Source organism: Arachis stenosperma, chromosome 4, assembly GCF_014773155.1.
Source record: "Arachis stenosperma cultivar V10309 chromosome 4, arast.V10309.gnm1.PFL2, whole genome shotgun sequence".
In the NCBI taxonomy this organism is placed as follows: Eukaryota; Viridiplantae; Streptophyta; class Magnoliopsida; order Fabales; family Fabaceae; genus Arachis; species Arachis stenosperma.
Window position 1 is genome coordinate 106,112,023 of NC_080380.1, and position 6,080 is coordinate 106,118,102.

A 6,080-nucleotide genomic window follows, 5' to 3' on the forward strand; every position below is an offset into this window, starting at 1 on the left:
TTATACGCTTTTTGGCATTGTTTTTAGTATGTTTTTAGTATGATCTTGTTAGTTTTTAGTATATTTTTATTAGTTTTTAGTTAAAATTCACTTTTCTGGACTTTACTATGAGTTTGTGTGTTTTTCTGTGATTTCAGGTATTTTCTGGCTGAAATTGAGGGACCTGAGCAAAAATCTGATTCAGAGACTGAAATGGACTGCAGATGCTGTTGGATTCTGACCTCCCTGCACTCGAAGTGGATTTTCTGGAGCTACAAAAGCCCAATTGGCGCGCTCTCAACGGCGTTGGAAAGTAGACATCCTGGGCTTTCCAGAAATATATGATAGTCCATACTTTGCCCAAGATTTGATGGCCCAAATCGGCGTTCAATGTTACCTTCAGATTTCCCAGCGTTAAACGCCGGAACTGGCACCAAAGTGGGAGTTAAACGCCCAAACTGGCACAAAAGCTGGCATTTAACTCCAAGAAGAGTCTCTACACGAAAATGCTTCAATGCTCAGCCCAAGCACACACCAAGTGGGCCCGGAAGTGGATTTTTATGTCATTTACTCATCTTTGTAATTCTTAAACTACTAGTTCCCTATAAATAGGACCTTTTACTATTGTAAAAAGAATCTTTTGATCACTTTAGATCTCTAGATCATCTTTGGACATCTAGTTCTTAGATCATTGGGGGCTGGCCTCACGGCCATGCCTAGACCTTGTTCTTATGTATTTTCAACGGTGGAGTTTCTACACACCATAGATTAAGGTGTGGAGCTCTGCTGTACCTCGAGTATTAATGCAATTACTATTGTTCTTCTATTCAATTCCGCTTGTTCTTATTCCAAGATATCACTTGTTCTTCAACTTGATGAATGTGATGATCCGTGACACTCATCATCATTCTCACCTATGAACGTGTGACTGACAACCACCTCCGTTCTACCTTAGATTGGGTGAATATCTCTTGGATTCCTGATACACGATGCATGGTTGATCGCCTGACAACCGAGCGCTCGCCTGACAAACGAGCCAGCCATTCCGTGAGATCAGAGTCTTCGTGGTATAGGCAAGAACTGATGACGGCATTCAAGAGAATCCGGAAGGTCTAACCTTGTCTGTGGTATTCTGAGTAGGATTCAATGATTGAATGACTGTGACGTGCTTCAAACTCCTGAGGGCGGGGCGTTAGTGACAGACGCAAAAGAATCACTGGATTCTATTCTGGCCTGATTGAGAACCGACAGATGGATAGCCGTGCCGTGATAGGGTGCGTTGAACATTTCCAATGAGAGGATGGGAGGTAGCCACTGACAACGGTGAAACCCTTGCATAAGCTTGCCATGGAAAGGAGTAAGAAGGATTGGATGAAGACAGCAGGAAAGCAGAGAGACGGAAGGAACAAAGCATCTCCATTCGCTTATCTGAAGCTCTCACCAATGATATACATAAGTATCTCTATCCTTATCTTTATGTTTTATTCATATATCACCCATAACCATTTGAGTTTGCCTGACTGAGATTTACAAGGTGACCATAGCTTGCTTCATACCAACAATCTCCGTGGGATCGACCCTTACTCGCGTAAGGTTTATTACTTGGACGACCCAGTGCACTTGCTGGTTAGTTGTGCGAAGTTGTAGTGATCACGATTTCGTGCAACACTCATTCAACCGTAGCAATTTTTTCTCTCCAGCTAACTTGGCATCAAGGTTTAGGAATCTGGTTGCCCAGTAGGCCTTGTGTTCTAGCACCACTGGCAGGTGACTGATGTGTGGAAAATGATCTGACACAAAACTCACCGGCAAGTGCACCGGGTCGCATCAAGTAATAAAACTCACGGGAGTGAGGTCGATCCCACAAGGATTGAAGGATTGAGCAACTTTAGTTTAGTGGTTGATTTAGTCAAGCAAACAAGTGTTGATTGTGTGAAATTGTGTTGACAGGAATTAAATTGCAGAGAATGTAAAGGGGAGTGGGTGATTTGCAGGAAATTAAAGGGAACAAAAAGAAAAAGAGCTAAATCTTAAAGTGCAAGTAATGTAAATTGTAGAAACTTAAAGTGCAAGAAATATAAATGACTTGAAAAATAAAAGGGGAATGGGAATTGGATCTGCAGGAATTAAACAAGGAAAAGCAAAACTGAACAGGATGAAGAGTAATTGATGGAATTAGTTGAACCAGATCTCAAACTAAAAGGAAAATAAGCTGGTGTAGTAATTAAACAAGGAAATTAAAATGGAAACCAATAGATCTCAGGACCCAAGAGACTAGATAGCCAAGTCTAGATCTCACTGCCTTCCTAAATCCAAATTCAGAATTTAATTGCAAGAGAGGTAAAGATCAAACAGTAGAAAACTAAATTCAATTTCCAATTTCTCAAGAGTGCAGTGAAAATCAAAACAGAGAGAGATCTCAAGGTGAGATTGAGACAGAATTTCCTCAATTCTCAACACCCAAGACTCAAGATAGTTGCAATTGAAATTGAAAACAAGAAAACTAAGAGGAGAAGAATTCAATTCTCCTTCCCATGACTCAGAATCTCAAAATAGCTCAAAACCCAAAAGCTCTCTACCGTGAATACTCTGAAAATTCTCAAAGAAAACTCTTGAAAGAAAGCTCCCCTAAAACTTCAAATCCTAAGCTATTTATATACTTTCTTCCAATGATCATTAAGCCTTGAATTTGGGCCTTGGCTTTGATGGAATTGGGTTGATAGTAGCCTCCGTTGATTGCTCTTGGTGTTTGGAAGAAATCCACTTGTGAACCAGGCCATGAACCATTCACGTTTGAGTCAACGTTTGAGGCAAACGTTGACTCAAACGTCTTCGCGTGTAAAATTATGCAGCTAGGCCAAGGTGCTGTCATCCACGTTTGGCTAAACGTTTGAGGTCAAACGTGAGCTCAAACGTGGACCTTCCCATGCCTCTCTTCTAGCCAACGTTTGGCCCAACATTTGAGGCAAACGTTGGCGCAAACGTTGCTCAACTAAACCATCAATCAGGGGTGCTTTGCCATGCTCTTCCTTGCCAAAATGTAGCCAACGTTTGACCTCACGTTTAAGGCAAACATTGGCTCAAACGTTGCCATGCCCAGGAGCTCTATTTTTCTTCTTTTTGGCGCCAACGTTTAACCTCACGTTTGAGGCAAACGTTGGCGCAAACGTTGCCTTCCCCTGCTTCTTCTTCAGCTTCTCACGTTTGAGTTAACGTTTGAGGCAAACGTTAGCTCAAACGTGAATCCCTTCTTTCCAAGCCCATTCTTGCAACCTTCTTCCAAGCTTTATTCCTCCTGTCATCAATCAACAATTGTATCAAAGCTATGCCATAATCATGAGAGTTATTCTTCTTCTTGTCATGTGAGCAATTATGGTGCAAAAACTCATGAAAATGCATCAATTTTTCCATGGTTGATTGAATCAAAGGAAACATGAATTTCAACCCAATTGGCTTACTTATGGAAGAAAGTGCATAAAACTAAATGAAAACACTGAAAAAAGACTAGTAAAACTAGTCTAAGATGACTTGTCATCAGTGACAGGCTTTTCCATACACAAGCTGGTATGGAGAGGTCCCTATAGGAGTTTTGAATGCAGTTCTGTATGCCCATAGAGCATCATCCAGACTCCATGCCCAATCTTTTTTACGAGTACTTACCGTCCGTTCCAGGATTCGTTTTAGTTCTCTATTTGAGACTTCAGCCTGCCCATTTATCTGTGGATGATATGGAGTTGCCACTTTATCGTTAATTCCATATCGAATCAGAGCAGAGTTAAGCTGTTTATTGCAGAAATGAGTTCCAGAAGAGTCAAGCTGTTTATTGCAGAAATGAGTTCCTCCATCACTGATTAATATTCTGGGGACACCAAATCTGCTGAAGATGTGCCTTTGGAGGAACTTCAGCACTATCTTAGTATCATTAGTGGGTGTGGGAATTGCCTCTAACCATTTAGATACATAATCTACTGCCACTAGAATGTAAGTGTTTGAGTATGATGGTGGGAAAGGCCCTATGAAGTCAATACACCATACATCAAACAACTCAATCTCTAAGATCACTTGCTGAGGCATGGCATAACTGTGAGGCAGATTACCATCTCTTTGGCAACTGTCACAACTACGTACAAACTCTCGGGAGTCTCTATAGAGAGTAGGCCAGTAGAAACCACATTGGAGGACTCTTGTGGCTGTCCACTCACTTTCGAAATGTCTTCCATATTGTGATCTAGGGCAATGCCATTGGATCTTCTGTGCCTCTTCTCTAGGCACACACCTACGGCTCATTCCGTCTGCATATCTCTTAAAGAGATATGGTTCATCTCACAAGTAGTACTTTGCATCAGTAACTAATTTTTTTGTTTGCTGCCTGCTATACTCTTTGGGTATGAATCTTACCGCTTTATAGTTTGCAATGTCTACAAACCATAGTACTTCCTAAATGGCAAAGAGTTGCTCATCTGGGAAGGTTTCAGAGATCTCAGCAGAGGGTTGGGACGCCACTTCTACTGGTTCTATTCGAGACAGGTGATCTACTACTTGGTTCTCTGTCCCTTTTCTGTCTCTTATTTCTATATCAAACTCTTGCAGACGCAACACCTATCTTATAAGCCTAGATTTTAAATCCTGCTTTGCGAGTAGGTATTTAAGAGCAGCATGGTCAGTATACACAATCACTTTTGATCCTATTAAATAGGATCTAAACTTGTCAATGGCATAAACCACTGCAAGCAGCTCTTTTTTTGTGATTGTGTAATTTTTCTGTGCGTCATTCAGAATACGGCTGGCATAGTAAATGATGTACAGAAGCTTGTTATGCCGTTGTCCTAATACTGCACCAATAACATGGTCACTGGCATCACACATTAGTTCAAATGGTAATATCCAGTCTGGTGCAGAAATGACTGGTGCTGTGACCAACTTAGCTTTTAGAGTCTCAAACGCCTGCAGACACTCTGTGTCAAAGACAAAGGGTGTATCAGCAGCTAGCAGATTGCTTAGAGGTTTTGCAATTTTTGAAAAATCCTTTATAAACCTCCTATAGAATCCTACATGCCCTAGAAAGCTTCTGATTGCCTTAACATAGGCAGGTGGTGGTAATTTTTCAATTATCTCTACCTTAGCTTGATCCACCTCTATTCCCTTGTTCAAAATTTTATGCCCAAGGACAATTCCTTCAGTCACCAAAAAGTGACATTTTTCCCAGTTTAAAACCAGGTTAGTCTCTTGGTACCTTTTCAAAACAAGTGCTAGATGATCAAGACAGGAGCTGAATGAGTCTCTAAATACTGAGAAATCATCCATGAAGACTTCCAGAAAATTTTCTACCATATCCGAGAAAATAGAGAGCATGCATATCTGAAAGGTTGCAGGTGCATTACACAGACCAAATGGCATCCTTCTGTAGGCAAATACTCCAGATGGACATGTGAATTCTGTTTTCTCTTGATCATGAGGATCTACTACAATTTGGTTATAACCTGAATAGCCATCCAAAAAGCAGTAATAGTCATGACCTGCTAATCTTTCTAGCATCTGGTCTATGAATGGTAAAGGAAAATGATCCTTTCTAGTAGCTGTATTAAGCCTTCTGTAGTCAATACACATGTGCCACCCTGTGACTGTTCTTGTAGCAACCAGTTCATTCTGTTCATTATGAACCACTGTCATGCCTCCCTTCTTGGGGACAACTTGGACAGGGCTCACCCAGGGGCTATCAGAAATAGGATAAATGATCCCAGCCTCTAGTAATTTAGTAACCTCTTTCTGCACCACCTCCTTCATGGCTGGATTCAGCCGCCACTGTGGTTAAACCACTGGTTTGGCATCATCCTCCAATAGAATCTTCTACATGCATCTGGCTGGACTAATGCCCTTAAGATCACTTTTGGACCACCCAAAAACTGTCTTGTGTGTCCCTAGCACCTGAATTAGTGCTTCCTCTTCCTGTGGATCTAAAGCAGAGTTTATGATCAACGGAAAAGTGTCAGCTTCTCCCAGAATTGTATATTTTAGGGATGATGGTAGTGGTTTGAGCTCGGGTTTAGGAGGTTTCTCCTCCTTATGAGGAGTTAGCAGAGGTTCTTCAGTTTTCTCTGATT